This window comes from Haliotis rubra, unplaced genomic scaffold (genome assembly GCF_003918875.1).
Source record: "Haliotis rubra isolate DU_JTF1 unplaced genomic scaffold, ASM391887v1 Scf205, whole genome shotgun sequence".
NCBI classification, from domain to species: domain Eukaryota; kingdom Metazoa; phylum Mollusca; class Gastropoda; order Lepetellida; family Haliotidae; genus Haliotis; species Haliotis rubra.
Genome location: NW_025766059.1, coordinates 1,264,227 through 1,290,307, shown reverse-complemented (window position 1 = coordinate 1,290,307; position 26,081 = coordinate 1,264,227). Strand labels below are relative to the sequence as shown.

At 38.7% G+C, this 26,081-nt stretch overlaps 1 long non-coding RNA gene across 1 annotated transcript; it reads right to left on the bottom strand.

Annotated features, from left to right (window-relative positions):
• Positions 1-26,081, bottom strand: LOC124276037. Its single transcript, XR_006898394.1, has 3 exons — positions 25,968-26,081; positions 8,581-8,589; positions 1-11 (listed from the first exon to the last, which is right to left on the bottom strand). It is a non-coding gene; the product is annotated as an uncharacterized LOC124276037 (long non-coding RNA).

The window sequence follows — 26,081 nt, the reverse complement described above, 5'->3', positions numbered from 1 at the left end:
AGTGTTTTTTACTGTCCTTTGTTGACAGGTTTTTATAATTCAACTTATCATGTATTTAGAAGTTGTTTTAGTCACGATATGGCTGAAATATTGCCGATGTGCCTTGAATCTTAACTCACTCACTCACACAATTCAAATCACGAATTAGCTTTGAAGGACATTAGCTCTTTGCTATGTCATGTTACAGCTGATATACTATAACTATTCAGATTTTACATCCACGTTTTTTCAGCGTACTGTGGCGCTCGAAAAACTATAAACAGGCTTGAATATCGATGGCCCATGTTTGGTCAGGGATCTGGCATTGAAGACATATATCGTAATTCTTACTATTATGCATCTGATGGTGGACATCTGCTGGAATATGCTCCTGGACTTGATAAGTGTGGTGGGCGATACCCAATCTGGAGGAAAGGTAACCACATCATACACTGATGTATTTAGGTGTCTTGGTTTGTTGCAGGGCTGGGGATCCGTGCTTTGATCTGTGCATGAAGATGCAGAATGACAAAGCCTGTCATGTATGCCACGAGGGATGACATCAACGTTCCAATACTCAACTGTCTCTTCATGTCGAGCAATATTCCAACACCTCCAAGTTTCCATCAATACCAAAAACGTATCCGATGTAAATTCCTTGTTGTTCCATACGTTACCGTATTCTTTTTCAAGGTGGACCATTGACTAGCTCTTGCTTGTGTTCATGACACGTGCCAAGGATAGGGTTGGGTACGGTCATCTTTATATGAACACCTGGTGTCATCACTATTTGATTCATAAACACATATTCACAACATGCTACACTTTCAGCAGAGATGTGGAAAGGATTTTGTCGCTGGAATTATTGTTGTCATTCATGTCCCTTTATGGCACCCAAAACACCAATTTTCAAAACGAGTAACCGCACGCAAGAATATATCTGACAGCAAATCAGGACAGTGGTTAATTGTTTATCAAGACACAAGAATAATATATTATACTACACGACGAAATTATGAAGGGTTCTTGGTATAATGGTTCTAGGTATAACGACCTTCATGTCAGTAACGTCTTCTCATGCTTACCAAACAATATCCACCAGGTAAGATCCAGGTAGAATTGGTCTTCAGCAACCTATGCTTGTCGTAAGAGGCGACTAACGGGGTCGGGTGGTCAAGCTGGCTCCCTTGCTTAACAAGATCGATGCTCATGATGTTGATGACTGTATTGTCTGGTCCAGACTCGATTATTTACACACCGTTGCTGTTTAGCTGTAATATTGCTAAGTGCGCCGTTAAACAAACAAACAAGTAATAATGACAAACAAACAAACCAAACATCATCATGGGATTTCTCTTGTAAATATTCTGTTGTAGAACTAAGAAACAGCATATCAGTTGTATGCGTCGAGAATGAGAACAGCACATGTGCCCATGAAATGGAGATACAAACCCGTATCTGCAACGGTGTAGAAAGCTACCTTATGAAAACTCATATTGAAGATAGTGTCTTCTGTTTTCGTAAGTATGTTTGGATTAATCCTATTATGTGAAGTAAATGAATATACTTTTAGACAATAGCGATATATTAAAATTACTTCATGTCAAAAGTGCAATGAAACCGCAATGTTTGGATAAGTTTTATTAAATGAATACGATTATGGATATTACGGAACATAACATTGTTTCCCGTGTGCAATTTACTACTTGGTATCATTTGTTTATTCTATTATCGCATATTGTTTCAATATTGCTGTTGTTTACTCAATATATTGTTTGCCACTGTACGCTTACCTGACGGAGCAAAATCTCCGAGACCACCTCCGGCGACTTAAGACTCACATGCGCCGTGAGCAAGTTGAACCAACAACTGGTGCCCGTCAGGAACATTCCCATGAGCAGAATGTTCCAGTGGTGGCAGACTCAAAACTTCGAATGGACGTCCGGCTCAACCCATCTCTCTGATGTAAACTATTCTGGCTTAGAGCCAATTGGCCACAAACTCTTCTTCCTCAGCTGCAGATTTTTCCGAAAATCTCGTTTAGGAAACATGTGATTTACCTTTGGGAAAACGGAGGCCAATTTAACAACTAAACGTGTCCCTAAAATGAAATTGATTTACATAATGAAGCTATTTCTCTCAAACTTTCTGTGGACTGTTTGTTATATGAAGTTAAGTTCTGTGTCTATTCTGCCGCTCGAGGAACTTCTCACCCAATGATAATAACAAAAAGACCAAAGTAAAACCAGTTTCTAGTAAAACGTAATGACACTAAAAGAAAAATTTCCTCGATAGAGCTGTGCCTTAAAGTAAGATCTTCAGAGAACCCAATGTCTAAAAGACGAAAGTCAGTTTGGAGAAATTAAAAGACAACGAAAGAAAAGGTGCTTCTCCAACTTGTCGATTCCCTTAAGGCGAAATTAAAGGTTTGGACTGAATAACAGACACAATGGGAAAAGAAGAAATTTATCAAACAAAATAACACTTTAGAAACAATGAGAGGTATTTTACAGGCAACTCAAAAAGGATGATGGAGAACATGATAACGGCCCCCATGGACGCCAATGAAAGGTTTTGGAAACAGTTGTGGTCTGTACCCAGCGACTGTAACCTTGAGGCACCATGGGTCCATGATTACGACCATGCAATGCATGAGAAAATAACTAGGTAGTTTGTCTGTTACATCTCACCAGATTGCCTGAAAAATCTAATAAAGCTCCAGGGCCCAAGGCATTCGAAACCGCTATTGGAAACTGTTCCCCTGTGCCCAAACGCAATATTACTTCACTGCTTCAATTCTCGCGTGGACACAGGCGATGTTCCTTCATTGTTCTGCAAAGGTCGCACAATACTCCTTCCCAAGAAAGGAGACTTGACTGATCCCAAAAACTTCCGCCCTATGATATGTTTGAACACACAATATAGAATATTCACAGGTGTTGATCATCCTACTTATCTGCCAATGATGCAATTTATAGAGAGCAGAAGTGGGGCGAAAAGGATGTTGGGGTTGCAAGGATCACCTTAACCTCTCCATGTGCTGAACTGACAACAGAAAATGTTTATAACCCTGTCCCTCATGAATGGATTCTGAAGTCTCTTCATTGTATTGACCTCCCTGAGCGTACTTGATTTAATGAGCTGCTGGAAGACTCAACTTGAGATGTACTTGCAAGGGCAGGTGCAGACTTCGGAATCTATTCCAATCAGAAGGGGAATAGTACAGGGAACTCCTTCAGTCCTTTGCTTTTTTGTTTGTCTTTAAATCCTTTGTGTTTTCTGCTCAATAAAGAGGAGGGTTACCATCCTGGGCCTCCTCAGCACAGATCCCCAACACCGCGTACTCATCTCCTTTACATGGATGACATCGAGCTCCTTGCCAATTTGAAAGAGCAGGTTCTCCTTGCCGAGTACTTTTGTAATGATATTGGCATGACATTTGGACTCGACAAATGTAATACCCTTCATTTGAAACGTGGCAAGGTCATTAATGATGGATCGGTCAAGTTACAGGGGGAAGAGTTATTGAGCATTTTGTGGAAGATTAGGTCCACACCTATCTTGGAATGCAAGTTCGAGACAAGCTCCAGGATGTCCAGATTCAAGACAAACTTCGGGCTGAGTATAAAACTCGCTTAAAGAAAATCTGGAGCTCAAAGCTACCAATACTTTTGCTGTGCCATTTCCTTTCCTATTCCTTTGGAGTAGTTGATTAGACAAAACAAGATAAACGCCTGACCAGAAGGATCATGTCTGATAACAGGGCCCACTACCCTCGTTCCTCTCTGTATCGTTTATATGTGACAATCAATTCTGGAGGTCGGGGTTTGATATTAATGTGGAGGCTCTTCATGATGGAAATTCATTGTGTACTTTTGCACATATTTATTTATCGGATGATCCTCTGGTGATGCATGTCAAGAAATTTCCAGTTCCATTGAAGCGTGTCAAGATTGTTGGAGAGAATCGGAAATTTGAGGTTGACTTTGTTGATGGCGATGTAATGCTGGACAGCGGTGGGAGTAAGCCAGGTGAAGTCCTTCACCAAGTCTACCCAGAGTCGGTCATTTGTGGAGAAGCTTTCTGAGAGGCCATTGCATCATATGTACATGCAGTGTGTGGAACAGAATAGCAAACCAACCGACTCCTTTGTCTGGATGAATTCGGCTTGTCTTAAAAGTGCAACAGAGGGCTTTCCTTTTGCTGCCCAGGACCAGTCACTTTTCACTCGCAATCGCCTAAATGTGATCCTTAAAGAAAATATTGACATGAAATGTCGATTATGTAATGAATGTACAGAGAGACTGTCCAACATCTTGTCACTGGATGCCCTTCCTTGGCATAAACAACATATCTTAAACAACATGATGTCCAGGGCGTCATGGAAAATGATGCTTTTAAACTTCTTTGGAATACGCCCATGTGCAGCCTCAGAAGAATTCCTGCCAGCAAACCTGATCTTGTCCTTTTTTGATTAAGCCAATGAATTTATCTGTATCATTGAAGGGCGGTGGGGTAGTCTAGCGGTTAAAGCGTTGGCTCGTCACGCCGAAGACCCGGGTTCGAATCCCTACATGGGTACAATGAGTGAAGCCCATTTCTGGTGTCTCCCGCCGTGATGTTGCTGGAATATTGATAAAAGCGACGTAAAACCAAACTCAGTCAGTCAGTGTATCATTGAAATTTCTGTCCTTTTTTACAGCAATGTGATTGGCAAGATTCAGGAAAAGCATGCTTAATATGCGAATCTCGCCTTGAAATATTTCGTTTGCATCCCAAGTACACTGTCGTCAGACTCCCAGTTGTTCTCGGTGCCCTTGGTTTGGTAGCTCCTGATCTCTTGGCGCATATCAGGATAGTTCCCGGATTCTCCCACGGGAGCACAGCCCTTTTGACACTCTTGGTAATGCAGAAGGCTGCAGTGTTTGAGAATCCACATATTCTCCGGAAGGTTCTTGGTGGGTTCGACTGGGTGTTGAGCCTTACCAGCCTGACTGTGCCAGGAACACCCGAACCCTCTCTGCTGCATATACTAGGCGTCATCCATGATGGGTCAAATCCTATATAGCACATGTAAAGAAAAGTTTCTTAGAAATAATAAAACTAAGAGTGTATTCATAATGTTTAATGTGTTGACAAACGTGAGACATCGTGACTTACAGACAAAAACTTCAAACAGCACCAGCATCAGTCCCCCCAAAATGAATATGACAAACATGAAGCTCTCGGTAATTCAATATCTTATCCTCCTCGCGTGTCCAAGATACAGATGCACCTTGTTGTCATGCTCCTTATGAAGTTCATAAAGAAAGCTTGCGGAAGCACACGAGACCATTGACATTGATTCCAGCCGCCATGATGTCTACTCCATCTGAAACGCGCCTGCCTGTGACGTGGTGTTAGTGGTGGACGAACTGCAGGTCGCCTACAACGGAGTCCGGCTTCCCTTAAACGTCGATGAACGGTGCTCCTGGATAACCATACATTGTTAACATTCTGTCTGGAGATCTGCTGCGTTAAGGAATGTTACGTAACGCAGTGTTAATCATGTGCCTATCATCTCGGACTGTTGTGACTCTGGGGCGACCTGATCGACCTGCATATTCCACGGACCCATTGGCTTGAAACATCTGCCACAGTCTACCAATAGCATTCTGACTCACATTAAAGCGGACAGCAACCTGTCGCTGAGTTTGACCAAATTGCAAAAGGCCTATTGTGAACAACAGAGCGACGTGCCAATCATTGACATTAAGTGGCAGGTGGATTTCCGTATTGACAATTTGAATAAAAAATGTGCCATTTGTAACAGAATGTATCGGACGTTATAGAACGTAATAATAACATTTTAACGGTCTGATGTGTTTTCCATACTGTTAAGAAAGTTTGTAAAACATTCAGTTGTATATACATGTACACATGTATTTCAAACAAAAACGATGATTTGACAACTTTTAAGAAATACTGTTACCAATAACTTGATCCTTCATCAATGACGCCGAGTATATTTTCTAATCTGTAAAACATAATAATAATAGCAATGGGATATATATTGCGCTGGCTGACTCCATGCCAAGAAGGCATGCTCAAAGCGCATTAACACATTCTTAGAGGATAACCCAAGCTGCCTGTTAGGCGCAAGAAGGTTATAGTCACATGACTTATCCCACCAGGTACACATTTTCTGCTAGGTAAACAGAACAAACTCACTTGCCTTAGGTAAGACCACATGTATCACATGTGCTTCGCTGTGGGACAGGAGTGAAATTCTTGAAACTTTCAGGAGTCTAGCAGTCAAACACGGCCGCCCATCAAAGGACTCAACGTTGCGCCCAACGTTGCTTAATTTCAACTGATTTGTGACTTGAGCCCTATTCACAGGACCATCAGACATGTTATGTTTACTATCATATAGATCAAATGCTGTAATGTTTGTTCTTTCAGAACCGAATTTCTGTTTTTTCAACCCATGTCAAAATGGAGGCACATGTATTTCCGAACGTTACGGCTCTCGATGTCAATGTCCAACAGGGTTTTCAGGTCCGTCATGTCAAGGAGGTAAGAATTCTTCGATAAGTTTTAACTCATGATTACAAAATAACATGCATTTCGATGATGATGTTATTAACAATATCGGTTGCTCATTCTCCTCGAATCTTCAAGGGTCGAAAAAGGATTATTACATGGTAATATATTAAAGCTCTGTAGGATTGTTGACATAATCGTGTTATGGTATAAATTCAGTCAACATGTTTAACGTATCATTCTATTGATCACACTATCACTGTCTGTGATTCATATGAAACTGTGTCCCTGTGGGACTCCCACTGGTGAACCCCGTGTGAATCCCAGTATTCCATGGCGTGTCGTAAACTGGATTGGACAGCCATTCTGTTCAACTTGGATGGATGTGTCACAGATTACAGAGGTGTCTTTGCACTTCTCTTTTCTTCAGGTCTTCCAAAATCTGTAATTTACAGGCCACTACAGTGGCTGGAGTATTAAAAATTACGTTGTTATTGAACATTTACGCATTTGTATAACCCACGATTCATATGTATCGTTTGTTCAGCTAGTTGATTTTAAGGATGTATATTTTATTTCCAAAGTAATGTAAATATAAAAGTACGACTTAAATAGGACAACATATGTACCTATAGCCTTCATATTTGATCACGTTTTGTGATTAAAATTTATCAATAAAATTTTATTCTATTTATTTCTATAACGTGACAACATAATGTTCTTTACCATAATATGGTGGCTTTATTGATGAATTGTTTATGATGAATACATTTTGCTTGAAGATCCTTGCGACAAGTTCAACGTGTTGCCCGACATGGATCTCAGGTCTCCAAGTAACAGATATACTCCTTATAACGATACAATTGCTCCGGGCTGGTATGAAGCACCCCAAGGATGGACGATGGCTGCTACTGATCCCCGATATACATGTGGATCAGACATTGCTTTATATACAAAAGGTCTGTTTTCAACTTTGTGGGGCCTCTTAACCTATTTATGCATATTGTCCCCTTTTTGGACGGGTGCTTCAAAAAAGCATTTCTCTCTATTATAGTTAGAGACTAGCAGTTTAGCAGTAAATGAAGCTGAGTAAAGAGTTTAGTGGTTGAGCAATTCACATTACTGGCAACGACACGTCCCTTTAAGTATGGCGACTTCCAGTGGCAAGGCAGCTCCCCTGCCAATTCCGGGAAGTTTGGGGTCAGATGATTTTTTTTTCTTGGTCCCAATTTTAACTATGTAAATTCATTAGAATGTGTTTAAATATTTCGTTATTCAAATCGAAAAATAAAATGAAATTGGTTTGCATTTTTTCCATACTCAATTTTCCGCCAAAATACCGTCCCAAAAATGGGACAATATGCAGATAATAACCTGTGTTAATTTAACGCTGAATCAGACACTTATCTACATCCAGCTGCTGGAACATATTCTGCCCTCTATTCAACTCACCGATTCAACCTTGTATAATGAATTTGAATGGCTGGAATGACTTATGTTGGAGTGGTCACTGCCCCACCATTCTTAACACTCCCAATACTGTTGTCCATTTTCAAACGTTTTTCCAGTGTGTTCCAAATACCTGATGGAATATACAATCATGAATGTGTAGTTTTCACAGTAGCTGAAGACATCGGATTTTGACTATATCCTTCTAAGTACTTATCCGTTTCTCTAAAATAACAATGGTCTATAAAGTATTGCAAGTATAAAACAAACAAAGAGAAAAGAATGATTACTTATAATTATTATTCTTGGACTACAAGTATTCCTTGAAAGAGTGAAATGAGATTAAGGTTTACCAATGACACATTCATACTATACACTGCGGTATTTTTGCCAAAATATTGTACGAATACACCAAGAATTTCAGAAAGTGATCAAATGCAACATGTGCTATAGTGGTTATAACACTTCCTAGATAAAGTACAAATTCTAATACTTTTGGGCTTTCGAACTGGATGGAACTCAATCCAAAAAGTACTAAACTTTGACTTTACCACAAAAGTGTGATCCCAAATATAACGTGTAGACAAATATTGCTGATTTCGAACTACAAACAGATCAACGAGATACTGCTTGATGCTATTATATGTATTCAATACAATCATGGTACTGTTAGCAGGTTATTAAAGATTTTCAATCTAGGATCTCTTGACTGTAAGAACTGTTTAAGCACTGAATGTTATTATCACCACTGGCATATATCACAGTGGAATGTCAGACAACCTAAACACTTGTTCAAGTGGTAATATATTAAATGTAACAATATGTTGAACAACCCTATTCACACATTGATTTCAGTATTGAAGCAAATGTACATTTATATTAATGCAAAACGCAATGATATACAAAAACATCGGCATTCTCCATTTGATTATCCTCATACTTTTGTTCTCACGTTTGAATATGTGTACATTACGATTACAATAGTGTCTGAAGCTGGTTATACGGAATCAGAAGAATATAACACAAAAGGCATACTAGTAATTTAACAGACCATCGAGCAATTGCCGAATACTATCAACTTTGAGATTAATGTTATCATATTTCTATTGAAAGAGGAAAACTTCATTTTATTTGATAAAGTGTAACATGGCTCAAGATAGATTGCTTTTGCTTGCAGCGACAGAGGGACACCTCATGCTTATCTGCGCGACATTCTTCATTCCTTGGATATGTCATTTACCATTCATCGTGGAAACAGTGACCTGTGAGAGAAGAAACATAACGCTTTATGGACTTTTCCACATCGATGGTGAACTGACTTACTGCTTTGGTATGTTCTTGAATAGACATTCGACAAACTTGTATGAAGACAGTGCCATGGATGGCAAATATATCTCTCAGTTTCTTTACAAGACCAACGTGCTGTTATGCTATCATGATCTTACAAGTTCAATTCTTTGTAATAGTTTAGATATGTTCTTGAACTCTTGTGTCATTTGATCCCTCTAATTGACAAGCGAATGGTTTCCCTCGGAGCACCACATTCAGCTCCTGTTCAGAAAAGAAATCGTACATCAAATATAATTTCACTGTCAATTAAACTATACATACTAAACTAAAAACTTGAGGTAAATGCCACGGGGTCACTGTCACTTGACAGCTGTTATAAGATATATAGTAAAATATATTATTTGAACATTATCATTAATTGAACATCTGGAAAGGTCATGTCAATGGTTATAGATGTTGGTGTTTCCATGTAAAGGAATCGGGCTATAGGAAATATTTTTGTAGAAACTAATATCACAAAGCAATTTAGTTGTAATCACTGTACACGTTCTAACACTTATTCAAAAATAAGTGAGCCTAGGGCTTCTGTCTGTTGGTAATGGTGTTACTTATTTTATGCCAGACAATATCACTCTGGATTCACTCCTTGTTAAAACTCCGAAGCACAAATCTATTTTTTTTTCTCTCGGGAAGAATCATTATACAGCAATATATCCACATTTGAGTCGAAGTATTTTTCTGTATCAATATACTCAAGAGACAGGTTAGGACACAATTCACGAACGTTCCAGTCGGAACACGGACACCGTGAGTTAACTTTCATCTCAAGTCAAGTCAAACGAATGCTTCGTGTAAAATGCTGTTTTTCTGAGCTCGAGTATTTGACACATTATCAAAATAATGAATAATATTTTGTTTTGATTTATTTCAGAATGCACACCATACCCTCTGGATGTTCTCATCATAGAGGACGTATCTTCCTCAGTAATAAAACAGGATTTTTTGAAGATGAAAAATTTCAGTTTGGAGGTTGTCAGGGGCCTTGACATAAGTCCTCAAGGTACAAATGTCGCCTTTATGTCAGTATCGAAAAAGGCTCAAATTGGCTTCCACTTGAATACATACGCAAACGGATCTGACGTGTTAACAGCTATGGCTGCACAACATGGCATTGGTGGACGCACGGTCCTAGGTGATGGTGTTAAGCTGGCAGCATCTGATGTCTTCGCACCCTCCAATGGTGATCGTCCAGATGCAAAAAACGTTGTCTTGATTTTCACCGATGGAAGAAACAATGGCGGGCCGAGTATCCACAAGACATTCAGGCTTTTGACCTCACAGGCTGACGTATTTGTAGTGACAGTGACATCGCAAGTGGATCAGGATGCAGTGGCGCGGCTCTCTTCGGGCTATAATCACTACAGAAGCATCGACGACGAAGACGCCCTGACTTGGGCCAAAGATGCCGTCACTCCATGCAAACGGTACAAAATCTAACGGTACAAAAAGCAAGCAGGATAATGCCTGTAGCTGTGTCTGCAAATAAATGTCTTGCATCCTATCAGTATTTTGTTATCGAACGTGTGACTATTTGTGCTATGGTCTGAAAGTGTTGATGTCTATTTCCAGATTTGCCCATTTTAAAATATAACTATATTTGAATAGCAAGGAATTGGATACGATGATTGTTTAGAGCTGACGTGAGAAACGAGACCCGTGAAGATACTGGTTAGAATTGGTGTTCAAAAACAGCAAGAGCATCGATCTACGCAATTGGGATAGGATGACATGTGTCAACCAAGGCAGCGAGTCTGACCACCCGATCCTGTTAACTGCCTCTTTTGTCAAGTATGCTTGCAGAAAACCAACTCTAACCCGGATCTTCCCGGGTATGTTGAAGAATGTCGAATATTATTGAATATTTGGTTCCATTTAGAAATAGAAAATAAAACTGATGTGGTATGAGACCTTTTTCGAATCCATAATGCCAACGTACATGCCTTATAATAAGTACAGTGAACTTGTCATGCCATGCCATGTCAGTTGTTTAGAATGCGTATCATAGGAAGCGGGATGTTTTGCAAATGAATATATTGACAATGAAACTGACGGTATTTAAAGGGACATATGCCCCCGGAACATTGAATTTCCCTTATACCGAAGGATGGAGTAATGTGTAGTGTATTCAGATTGAGTCTCCTCCAGAATCTCCTTCTGTATCTCCTCCAGAACCTCCTTCTGAGCAGCATGGACTAATCCCACATGGTATGGGTTTCTGGAAGCTGTTTACGACAATGTAAGTGCATGCTTCGATCATCTCGCATTACCTCAAAACCAGGGGCTGTGTTAATCCCTGGCCATCCAGTCTTGACCCATTGTGGAACTTTGACCACTGCTGCTGCAAGGTGAATACTTTTTTATCGCTGATGTCGCCGACAGCCTTCTATTTCCCTTTTATTTCACCAGAGGGCTGCTTCTCCACTGGTTATATGTAGAGAGTTGTACGTGCCACCCGTATTCGGCTACCCGCCAAATCTCGTGCGTTTCATGCCTGTGACGTGTGACACTTTCATGTCACCATCCGACCATGTCGGACGCACACAACATCTTTCTCATGTTGTAATGTTCGTATTTCACAGGTATGCACCCTCTCTACATATGTTCTTTCTACATCTATATCATTGCTAGTATATATATTATTATCATCAACATAGTAATGACATATATCTTAAGTTAATAATTAATTGCGACCGCCTAATGTAAACTTTCTCTCGCGTGGATCACTTACTAACTTAAAGCACTGGCATTGCATGTAAGACAGTGTTGTGAATGATCAATCATTATGATCTTATATCTACAGTATACCAAATCATCAATTTTATATAATTCTGACTGATCGCTAATGCGTGACGTCACATCAATTGTAAATATCCCGGACGAAACGCTTATGCGTGACGTCATATATATTTTATCAATTATACAATTATAGCATAACTATTATATACCAATCTTATATCTATAATTTTATTGTTTATTGCCGATGTATTGATATAAGATATATACGACACTTTCATGTCACCATCCGACCATGTCGGGCGCACACAACATCTTTCTCATGTTGTAATGTTCGTATTTCACAGGCAGTAAACTGGTTCATATCGTAAGCGACGTTCCCCGTCTCATCAATTATTGTCCTTGGGACATCTCAAGACCAGTACCCGCGACATTGACAACAGTGCTATTATTATACTCCATATTCTATGCTCTATTTTGTACGGCATAACTATTTCAAGGCAATGTACAAAATGATGAATAATATTTTGTTTTGATTTATTTCAGAATGCACACCATACCCTCTGGATGTTCTCATCATAGAGGACGTATCTTCCTCAGTAATAAAACAGGATTTTTTGAAGATGAAAAATTTCAGTTTGGATGTTGTCAGGGGCCTTGACATAAGTCCTCAAGGTACAAATGTCGCCTTTATGTCAGTATCGAAAAAGGCTCAAATTGGCTTCCACTTGAATACATACGCAAACGGATCTGACGTGTTAACAGCTATGGCTGCACAACATGGCATTGGTGGACGCACGGTCCTAGGTGATGGTGTTAAGCTGGCAGCATCTGATGTCTTCGCACCCTCCAATGGTGATCGTCCAGATGCAAAAAACGTTGTCTTGATTTTCACCGATGGAAAAAACATTGGCGGGCCGAGTATCCACAAGACATTCAGGCTTTTGACCTCACAGGCTGACGTATTTGTAGTGACAGTGACATCGCAAGTGGATCAGGTTGCAGTGAGGCGGCTCTCTTCGGGCTATAATCACTACAGGAGCATCGACGACGAAGACGCCCTGACTTGGGCCAAAGATGCCGTTACTCCATGCAAACGGTACAAAATCTAACGGTACAAAAAGCTAGCAAGAAGCAAGCAGGATAATGCCTGTAGCTGTGTCTGCAAATAAATGTCTTGCATCCTATCAGTATTGTGTTATCGAAGACGTTTGAGTATTTGTGCTATGGTCTGAAAGTGTTGATGTATATTTCTAGATTTGCCCATTTTAAAATATAACTATATTTGAATAGCAAGAAATTGGATACGATGATTGTTTAGAGCTGACGTGAGAAACGAGACCAGTGAAGATACTGGTTAGAATTGGTGTTCAAAGAACAGCAATAGCGTCGATCTACGCAATTTGGATAGGATGACATGTGTCAACCAAGGCAGCGAGCCTGACCACCCGATCCCGCTAGTTGCCTCTTTTGTCAAGTATGCTTGCTGAAGACCAATTCTAACCCGGATCTTCCCGGGTCTGTTGAAGAATGTCGAATATTGTTGAATATTTGGTTCCATTTAAAAATAGAAAATAAAATTGATGTGGTATGAGACCTTTTTCGAATCCATAATGCCAACGTACATGCCTGATAATAAGTACAGTGAACTTGTCATGCCATGTCAGTTGTTTAGATTGCGTATCATAGGAAGCGGGATGTTTTGCAAATGAAAATATTGACAATGAAACTGACGGTATTTAAAGGGACATATGCCCTCGACACATTGAATTTCCCTTTTACCGAAGGATGGAGTAGTGTGTAGTGTATTCAGATTGAGACTCCTCCAGAACCTCCTTCTGTATCTCCTCCAGAAGAGCATGGACTAATCCCACATGGTATGGGTTTCTGGAAGCTGTTTACGACAATGTAAGTGCATGCTTCGATCATCTCGCATTACCTCAAAACCAGCGGTTGTGTTAATCCCTGGCCATCCAATCTTGACCCATTTTGGAACTTTGACCACTGCTGCTGCAAGGTGAATACTTTTTTATCGCTGATGTCGCCGACAGCCTTCTATTTCCCTTTTATTTCACCAGAGGGCTGCTTCCCCACTGGTTATATGTAGAGAGTTGTACGTGCCACCCGTATTCGGCTACCCGCCAAATCTCGTGCGTTTCATGCTTGTGACGTGTGACACTTTCATGTCACCATCCGACCATGTCGGACGCACACAACATCTTTCTCATGTTGTAATGTTCGTATTTCACAGGTATGCACCCTCTCTACATATGTTCTTTCTACATCTATATCATTGCTAGTATATACATTATTATCATCAACATAGTAATGACATATATCTTAAGTTAATAATTAATTGCGACCGCCTAATGTAAACTTTCTCTCGCGTGGATCACTTACTAACTTAAAGCACTGGCATTGCATGTAAGACAGTGTTGTGAATGATCAATCATTATGATCTTATATCTACAGTATACCAAATCATCAATTTTATATAATTCTGACTAATCGCTAATGCGTGACGTCACATCAATTGTAAATATCCCGGACGAAAAGCTTATGCGTGACGTCATATATATTTTATCAATTATACAATTATAGCATAACTATTATATACCAATCTTATATCTATAATTTTATTGTTTATTGCCGATGTATTGATATAAGATATATACGACACTTTCATGTCACCATCCGACCATGTCGGGCGCACACAACATCTTTCTCATGTTGTAATGTTCGTATTTCACAGGCAGTAAACTGGTTCATATCGTAAGCGACGTTCCCCGTCTCATCAATTATTGTCCTTGGGATATCTCAAGACCAGTACCCGCGACATTGACAACAGTGCTATTATTATACTCCATATTCAATGCTCTATTTTGTACGGCATAACTATTTCAAGGCAATGTACAAAATGATGTACACATTTTATTCTCAGATAATGTGCAAAACATCATTATATTTTGTTCCGAAGCCATTTGAACGGTGAAGCAAAATTACATACATTTTCGGAGATAGTGTCAACAGAATGCTCTATTATTGGGACAAATATGGTTGTCTATGAGATTATGATCTGACCTGCGTGACGAGTGAATGTTGTAACCTTTACCCGGATTGCAGTGAGTTGAAGTGATCCCGAGAAATGTAGGTCTCGAGAGGAGACTAAATGGATGGTGGTCAAGCATGCTGATATACTTGTTTGTCTGACGTATCCTGGTGGTGGAGATTGATACTTCTAATATCATTACATAGACTGTTTAAGCTCACTCACTCACTCACTCACTCACTCACATACCTCTCGACGGAGTATACCACTGCTGTGCAGTTTTAAATACACGTTTTAAATAGGATACGTAAACGACAGATAAACGTAATAATAGGTATATTGCTTGAGAGTGTGTCAGTTACTGCATTAAACGGTCTGAAGAAGCAGGTACCAGTTGAAAACATGCATTCACGCACGCACACACACACATATGGATGTATGTTTTCAATATATATATACATGTATATGTGTGTGTGTGTGTGTGTGTGTGTGTGTGTGTGTGTGTGTGTTTCTATATATGTGTGTGCGCATACATACATACATACATATATGCATGCATACATGCATGCATGCATGCATACATACATGTTTACACATTCTTTTTCCTATAAAAAATCCAATTATAAATGGTAACCGAGAAGACACAGCCCCTGTCAGTTATTGACTATTATATTTATAGGAGTTTGATGGGCACATTTGACATTTATGGGTTCTTTCTACGAGCTCAAGAATGGCGAGTCACATTTCAAAGTCGATGGATGGTTGGTGCTGAAAGATGGAAGCTCGTCAATGCGAGATCTGAACCGAAGGGAATGGCGGTCATATCGTAAGGTTATTTACCTACTCCTGAGCGGATTAACGCATGAATATGTGTAAAAGACTCACGACTATAGGTCGTGTGTGTATTTATGTCAAACACTCTCATCTCTCCCAAGGGTAGTTCTAATCACAATATGTCTCAAAACTTTATGCAGCTGAAAATGATGGTGTGAGTATGGTTTTCACACATCGGCGTCATGTAGGGAATCGAACCTTGGGGACTACCCCCAATTCCGACACTGTTTTTGGGGCATCATTTTTTTTTAATGTGTTTCGCGTAGCCACCAAATTCTGAACATTGGTCGGTCGGTCGGGAAAAACAATAAAAATAATTCTTATTGTAATTTCTCGCGTTCTTTAGACTTGTGGCAGCGTCTGATTGCAAGATAAACATTTTATATGACGAGACGGTACGTTTTATGTTCTAATCGGCGGTGTTTGAATAAAAAAATTTCTTTGCTGTTTTTTTTGTTGTTGCTTGTTTGATTTTTCGGGGTTTTTTTGGGGGTGGGGTTTTTTTTAATGTGTTGTTTTGGTGTTGTTTTTTTTGTTGTTGTCGGGCCGTGAGAAACAACAATAATAAAGAGCTGCACTTATACTCCAACACAATGCATTTGTTCTAACACTGAGCATTCCATTTTGGCACTCTTCATTATATTTCGACACTGATTATTGTACCCCCACACTGGTTATTGTACTCCGACACTGATCATTGTGCTCCAACACTGATTAATGTACTCCGACACTGGTTATTGTACTCAGACACTTGTTATTGTACTCAGACACTGAGTATTGTTATGGGACACTGATTGTTGCATTCCGACACTGTTTATTGTACTCCAAAACTGATTATTGTACTCCGACTCTTATTATTGTACTCAGACACTAGTTTTATTCTCTGACACTGATTATTGTACTCTGACACTAGTTATTGTTCTCCGACACTGCTTATTCTACTCCGCCACTGGTTATTGTATTCTGACGCCGATTCTCGTACTCCAACCCTGGTTATTGTACCACGACACGGGTTATTGTACTTTGACACTGAGTATTGTTCTGCGACACTGGATATTGTACTCCGACACTACTCATTGTACTCTGACACTGGTTATTGTATTCCGATACTGATTACTATACTACAACACGGGTTACTGTATTTCGAAACTGCTTATTGTACTCCGACACTGGTTATTGTATTTCGACAGTGGTTGGTAATCTGTTTTTTGATTATTGTTTTCCGGCACTGTTTATTGTACTCCGACACTGATCTTTGTACTCCGACACTGGCTATTGTACTCTAATACTTGTTATTGTACTCAGACAATGATTATTGTTCTCTGACGCTGGTTATTGTATTCCGACACTGGTTATCGTACTCCTTAACTGGTTATTGTACTCTGACAGTTTATATTGTACTCCGACACGTGTTATTGTACTCCGACACGTGTTATTGTACTCGGGCACTGAGTATTGTACTCCAACACTGGGTATTGTATTCCGACACTTTTTATTTATTCCAACGCAGACTATTGTACTCCGACGCTGTCGGAGTACAATAATCAGTGTCGGAATGCAATAACCAGTGTCAGAGAACAATAACGCTCCAGTTTGGGCCCTCACGCCGTGTGACGACGGCGTTAATATAGCTAATAATTGAATACAATACAACTTTTCCCTTACTCACAAAGGCAATATATCCTCGTAAGTCCGAAAACTTCTACATACAGCTGAAATAACTTTATAATGAAGTTACGAGTCAATAATTCAGACAACATGGGTCCGGTAGTGTGTTGGTCTGGAATTCTGGAAACCCGGCTTGTGAGACTCTTTTATTCTGAAAGTGAGTTTATTCGGAAGAGTGTTAATCAGTACACGTTTGAATACTGTTATACATCATCGTATTCTCTGCAGCACATTATTTTCTCATTTACCGTTCTAACCTGTGTTCATTTAACGTCGATGACACACAATACATATCTCATTAGTCGACAGGTAGACATTACCTTGTCAAATAGCGCGGGGGACAGGGTGGGTGTATGTATCACAGTATCACACTGCTCTGACTAGACCATATTGTGGCGTTTTCTCAGAAGACAAGTAATTCGGGATACCGTATCGGTAGGTATCGCATCCCAGGCCACTCCGCAAAGCGAGTTTACATTTCAACAGTTGAAAGTCTAGATGATAATGAGTGAGTTTTTTCGTCGCTTTTGGCAATGTATTCCAGCAATATCACGGCGGGGAACACCAGAAATGGGCTTCACACATTGTACCCATGTGGGGAATCGAACCCAGCTCTTCGGCGTGACGAGCGAACGCATTAACCACTAGGATACACCTCCTACCTCCCGCCCCAATCTGTAAGAGTAAGGTAAGAGTGAGGCCATGTTTAATATATTTTGGGTTTCTCGTCTCCTGAATTATCGTTCCAATCTACATAACGTTCACGCCATCTATGTCTCTCTACCCTCTTCAATTTATATTTCCCGCCCCACCAAAAAGAATTTGCACCATTTCAAGGATAATTAAAGAAATAGAGAATACTACACAAGGTCTCATTACATACGAATTATACGAAACGAGTGTCCTTCCTATGGTATCTGACCGTCGTATAATTCGTATGTAATGAGACCGAGTGTGGTATTTTATTTATTACCCACGTCTTACATGCATTAAATTGACAAAACAGCGTATTTTTGTTGTTGTTGTGGTTTCAAACCGAAACCGGTTTCATAAAGAGGTTGCGGAAGAAGTTTGTTCTGTAGTTCACCTTTGCATGACGTCACACTGTATTGACGTGATACGCCATTCTCGTCTGCTCCCTTCTTCGATGCATTCAGTTGTCATCGCCTTGCCTCCTACAGCAAACTTCGGCATCCCGTTTCTTGGTTTGCAGTTGATTCAGTCGGCTAACATCACTGGTGGAAACATTGCGTTTATGTTTTTCGACGGATATAATGTCTCAGTTCGATTCACAATTAAACAGCGATACGGCAACGTTCGCAGTCTTTACATTCCCACAATGCATATAAGTTGTAGAATGAATGAATTCACGTGTTTGTTATGAATGAACAAGTAGTTCCGTCACAACGTGATCTAATTGAGAGGTCATCGGTTATCCAATCAACTCGTCAGAATCTCAGGTCAAGTCGTTACGACACAGGTCAACGCGATACGACACTCGTGTGACGTACGAGATTAATATGCAACTACCGATACGTTGACCACGTGGGTAATACTGATTCTTACTAGTATACCATTGCTGTATCCGTCTTGTGATGGCACACAGCATTATGAACCGGTTTTTTAAAATTTTGTTTTCAACAGGTTTCGTTCTGTATTCAACATTTTATATTTCTGCCCATGAAATCTCTTTTGTCGTTTTGATGAAGGAGTGAAACCCGAAGTGGTCGTAGTCCTCCTGAGAGAATACGTAAGTCCCAAAACTTTCAAAGTTAAATTTAAACTTACCAGATTTTTAAACGTCGTATTATGGTTATTTCACACTTCAGCTAATTTATTTAAACAATCACCAGCGGCTGAAGGGATGGTGTAAATCCAATAGGGTCCATGCAGGTAGCAATAGAACTGTAAGTCCCCATAGTCCCTAGTATGTTGATCTACTTTCAGTTGTTGGCGACTTAAAGCCTGTTTATATATTGTATTGTCTTCGTAAATAAAATAGTTTTAGATTTCCATGCTAGTTTTAGACACCCTCTGTGATACTCTAGTTATTTACAGTCCTTCGATGACCGATTATTTAACAACTTATATTTATTGTGTCTGCAAAAACTTTCTCGTCACTATATGGCTGAAATATTGCCGAGGTGGCGTTAAATTTTAACTCACTCACTCACTCCAAGTCTCGTATACTTACAGCCAAGGTGAAATATACAGAACGTTAGAATACTCCGCTAAAGAATACCAAGTCAAACAAATTCCATTTGCTGTGAAGGGAAACAAAGTGTGAACATTATATGAATGGGTCACTGAAAGTCAGTGATGACACCAGGCGTTCGAAAACCAGGTAAGCATGTCGTGCCCTACCGGTGTCCTCCCAAAAGTTAGACGTCCCAAAAGTTAGACGCGTGAAAACAACAAAGGTTATGGTTGGTTGCACTGAGGTTCACTACACTGTTACCTTCGTTAATTAATGGACTAGTCCAAATGTACTAATCCAAACACAAAGAGAAGAGATTATGGATAATGACAATGACTCTATTTTATATCGTTTATGTTGGAAAAACAATGTTAGGAAGGAAGTAACTCCATTAAGTTAATGAAAACTCAAAAACATAAACAAAATCTATAATCCTGTTTTGATCAAAGTGGACATCGTAAAAACAAGCATGCAAAATCTCTGATCCTAGTAAGATTATTTCTGTGTTTATTATTTGTTAACATAGTGAAATATGTTTCTGGCTCTAAAAGACTTTTAAATTGTCTGTACAGCTTATAGCTTGAACTTTCTTCAATTGTACTATTCCATGACAGTATATACATGTCAACTGCAACTTGTTTAAACAATTGAAGAAACTGGGATTCATTACCAACACTTTGAAAAAAAAACAAAAAAACAAATCCATATAATTTCGTACTTTGAAGTTTACACAGATTCCCAAACGTTGGTTGGTTGAGAGAGCGGTCATGTGATCTAAATTTTAAGGTTCATTTCCCTTGAACCCTTCAAACCGTTCATACGTGTGTAAACGTCGTTCATACGTGTGTGAACGTTTTCGAGCCGATCTGGGTCATGTGAACCTTTGCCGGAACTACCTTCCGGGTTTCCCCAGGATACTCGCTGTCTAGCTTGACGTAAACAAAATAAATCATTTGCATTCACACTCCTTTTAATTTATACATATCACTTACTTGTTTTTGTATGTAACAAAAAGCACCAACTGAGCACAGTTTTGCAAAAATCTGACTGACAACGCGTCCGACAACAAGTCCCAGCCAGTGCGACCTAATTTTCAAATTTCCGCTACGGTTTCAAGGATCCCCAAGGATCTTGCTGCATTTGGTGATGACAATTTAGCGAGCGATCCTGTTTCAAGTCACCCCAATTTTGGCAATGTCGCTTCTTCACGACCAAACGGATTTCCAATTGCCGAGCATTGTTCCTTATCACAAGAGTTTAATCTCTCGCGGTTTGCGGGTTCTGCCCCGTGATCTGTTTAAAAACCGCTCATTAAATTTCACAATAAACAATCACAAATATATAGAATACACCAAGGAGATCTGCTTCCTATTCGCCACGCCGCACAACATATTTGTTTCTGTTTGATAATGTTATTGATGTTATGCTTAATAAAGCAGTTTCAAACCTATTGACGAATTTGTTGTAATATTTTAAGGAATACTTTGAGAACTATTTCTTCAAGAGTTGTGATACATGTGTAAAAAAATCGCCAAGTATACAAACATCGCTACAAAACGGTCTTGAACAGAATGACATTACAACATTTTACAGGTATTAAAACACATCAGTGTAAACAATGATCATGTAGAAGTGGGTAAAAAACGTATGTGTAAACATCAAAGTGTGAAATTATAAGAATTGAATGTCACTTTGTGTGTTTGCACTGAAAAATGAACGATGTCAAAAAAACACACAAAGTGACATTCCATTCTTAAATGAACACAATAAATTACGCACAGATGAAACATAGTTATCATAACCACAATTATCGTAATACATTAGCATATCATAAGCTTTTTGGGGAATGTTTTGTTGATGCATATGTACAAGTTTAAGCCAGTATTTTACGAAACGCCGTTGTGCATTTACCGGTATATACTTTGGGTAACGTCCACATTCACCATAAACAATTACATTTGGTGTTTGGGGACCAACATTTAAGAACTTCTTACATGTAGTTCAATGTACATTTTCAATCTTATATAATTTATTAATACCCCATACTTCAGCACCATACAAAAGGATTGGTTGAATTTGGTATCAAAAATTTCGAAAAATACAGAATAGTCAACATTATTTTATTTATATAAGTGATGTAGTACTTCTGGAAGTGCCCTTTTACGCCGAGATGATAAATCTAATATACATTTATTGAACTTACAAGAAGATAAAACAGGAATACCTAGATATCTATATGAATCAATCAACTATTAAGACACGTTCACCTTTATTAAAACATTTCTCATTTCTCGCTAAGGTTCCACCTCTTCTAAAAACAACAATTTGAGTTTCCACTAGAATAACATAATTTGTCATTTCAAATGATGCATGTGAGTCCGTCTTATGTTTATTATTATTATTATTATTATTATTATTATTATTATTACCATGTGATTTTATTAGTAATTACATATTATACATGTGCATGGGCATGTGCGTGTTTATTGCGTGGGCATGTGCGTGTTTAGTATGTCTGTCACGGATACATCGTAAGACTTTACTGATGTTTTTTACCTTGAATCCACGAGCACGGCTGATGAAGAATTAAAAATTATGGGTAATCTATAATTGCGAGTTCTTATAAGGAATATAAAAGTGCAAGAGAATGCAAAATTTTAACTATCCCCATAACAAATTCCGGTTGGCATCAAGGAGAAAATAGCCTTAAAATTTTTATGAGTTAAACACAGAAAATCAGTGATGACATTAAGGTAAGCATGTCGTGTCCTGCCGGTTGCACCAGCCATTGCAAAATCTCATTGAAGCATCCCAGTGACAAAGTAGAGTAGTGTTGATGCTCGGGCCGTTGACATATGGACATTATGTACTCCCGAGTTATACAGACAGTCAGATGTTTTATTAAAGTCTTACTTCATACATGTAAAACATATATAGATATTCACACGTATAAAATATCCATTTGATGAGCTGTCCCTTATGGGTTTACGAGAGACTATTTTAAGAATAAAGATGCATACAATAGTTAAAACACGCTCAATGAGATTTAACAAAACGTCACAACCTTAATTGTGATATAAAAGAATCTCCTCTCCTGTAAAACATACACGCAGGTTTTGGCACTCGATATTAAGATATCTGGGTTGGACATTATAAAAGCAAGCTGATCAACAGATTCCATATAATTAAATTTTCTTTTATACACTATATTCCACTTCAAAATCAAATATGTTCTCGTCACGATATGGCTGCAATATTGCCGATGTGACGTTAAATAATAACTCACTCACTCACTCTTTTATACACTACTTGCTCTTGGTCCCTAGAGTGGTGATCTACCTTCAGTTGTTAACGATCCCCAGCCTTTTTATATATTGTATTTCCAGGTTTGAAATCTTATTTTAGAGATATATGCCAGTTTTATTTCTTATTGCTGTGATATACTAGTTGGTTTTATTGTCCTTCGTCGACAGTGTTTTTTAAAATGTGCGCATTTATCATAACGTCACGATATGGGTGAAATACTGTCGCTGTGACTATAACCTTAACTCACTCACTCACAGTACCTGCTCCAACATGTCAGTTTCTTGACATAGGTCACTCATGTGTATGGAAGATAGCCAGTGTTATGCGAAGTTAATCAATAGAGTAGATACACCAGAAAGCAAATGAGCAGAAAACATGATTCTCATCATTGCATGTACCATAATATTCTTTGCGAATTTATGACAGAAACCATACAATTTGGAAAAAAGATGTATACTAGATATATACCCTTTTATATAAACGTTCCACACGTTGAGTGAGTAAATGTGGATTTGCATGCAGATTCTATTTCAGTATACTATTTTCAGTATTATGACACACCTGGCGAGGTGACCACAACTGTTATAGTGATTTATTATGGCATTCATGAACTAAACCTGTCAGTCAGGAAACGAAACTAGGTCCACTTGGCCACCAGTGTCCCATACACCATAAACATATCAACATTCACACCAAGACATTTTTCAGGACAACAACTTATCAGCCATAGATGTTTTTTACAAGAATGATATTGATCTTCTATGTTATTACATTCATGGTGACATGGATTTCACATCTGCATTTAGGGAAAGGAGAAATTATCTGTATTAGAGCAGTGTGTTCATGTAGACAGTATAAACTTCAGTTGTTACTACCACTGCAATTATCGTGAAGAAGGAATCATCCCTCTGCCACGTTTCTGTGGTCTGTCCGACAACCGCATTCCAATAACGGTTAGTAATACTAGTTTCCGCAGCTTCTGGCATACAACTCTGGACCTGAGACATTCAAGCGCATTTACAATGTTAAAAATACAACACACATTATATCATAATTCTAAAACCAATAATTGAATAGAGTAATGTACTTTCAGTAACATCAATCATGGTGGATCCGAGGCAAATAGAACATATGTAAGGTGAACACGATTGGCGGGAAGGTCACCGTCAACACAGTAAGATACTGACGTCTGAATTTTGACGGATGCAGCGGTGTAACGTTGTCTCATTGAAACAGGCCTGTCTCTCTGTCTGTTGATAATCAAAAGAAGGTGATGTTGACGAATTTGGTTGATATATACATCACTTCAAAAGTTTAGACTCACTTAAAACACTCACTATATGATTACACCTAAGTTTAATTTCTCCAGTAACTTGGGAGAACCAACTGCAAATATTATGCAGATGAATTGCACGAGGATCGTGCATCTAATTGCTGAAAAGAATGTGCAAATATCATGCATGTGAACAGCTGCGTTTTGGTGTAATGTTGTGTTAAGAATTCGCCAATTTTCACTGATTTTTAGTTTTATTGAACTCATGACAATAATCTTTTCAACGTGACGAACCTGTTTTACGAAACATTAGTTCAGGTGTACACAGTACCTTTAAACAATATCGAACATTTAGTTTAGAACAGTTGCCTGAAGTAAGTGGCTATATTTACACTAGTCAGTCTAAACTTTTGATAAGAAGTATAGTAATTTGCTTTCGGATGACCTCTGTGTTGAAAATGGCTCCGTCAATAAAACGTCTCTTGTTCTTGGTTTACTTCCCACTGCTGCAGACGGTTCCTGTTTGTTGGCTCAAATGTTTTCTCAAATTAGACACAGGTCATTGAGTCGCTGTGGCAGTAACATGTCAATTATGTAGATGGAAGACTCGGATATAGCAAGGGAGGTGAATCTTGTTCTGCCACTTCTTGGCAAATCCTGTGTTGGAGGGAAATGTACCGATCTCATAAACGTGTTGTGTACCTCTGTCGTGCGTTGACATGACGTGCAACTGCAGACTGTGATTCTCCATTTGAAGACATCCTATAGTGGGCTATGTTGGCATTGTGAGCAGTCGTTTTCCCAACTTCCAATAAGTCGACAAACATATAAGTGTTGACTGAGGTTTGACGAATATTGTCATTGTCATTGCACATCATTGTCACAACTTGCATGTACATTCTGCTATGAATCTCTTGTCAATGACATTTTCGTTCAGTGTTATACAAAAGTTAAAACTGTTAAAATATCAGACTTAGATCGCGTCATTAATAATATGACATTTGTATGGAAAGTTTTATGAATAAATACGTCATTTCAATATCTCATATGCCTTTCAGTTTTTTAAAAATAATTATATCTTCACTTATTGTTGGATTATCTGCCCGTTGTACTCCTTACTTGAGGTCTTCGGATTTTTGTGGTATCTTGCAGAGTCAACAGTCAAAACTAATATCGGGGCACCTTTTTAATCATCTTTATTTTCATTCCAAAGTATGTGGAATGTTAATAATTCGGTGACTACATTGCATATATATTGTCAAATTATTAATTCGATACGAGGTAGATTTAACAGCTTGAGATATGTTGAAACAGATCGTGATAATTGTCTGACTGATTCAGCTTTTTTCAGCCCATCGTACATACTGCCAACAGTGCTGGTCGTGATATTTGGTCAACTTAGTGGTGGAGTATTTAGCTGTATTTTAGCCACCACAACAGCTATATTGAAAAACCTATTTGTGTTACAAATGTAATATCTTGAAAAGATACAATAAAACTTGGTATAGGATACCTACGTATGGTAGTTACTTAGTAGTTAATAAATATATATGTATGGGTATTTGAATACCACATAAATCAGGGCATTGTTAATATACATAGACCTTAATATATACTAAGCAGTAAAAGAAACGTCAGTTTGGAATTTTCCTTCGCAGAAACGGATAACTGTAAACTCATTTAATGTTTTGATTGTATATTTTTGACAACATCTCCAA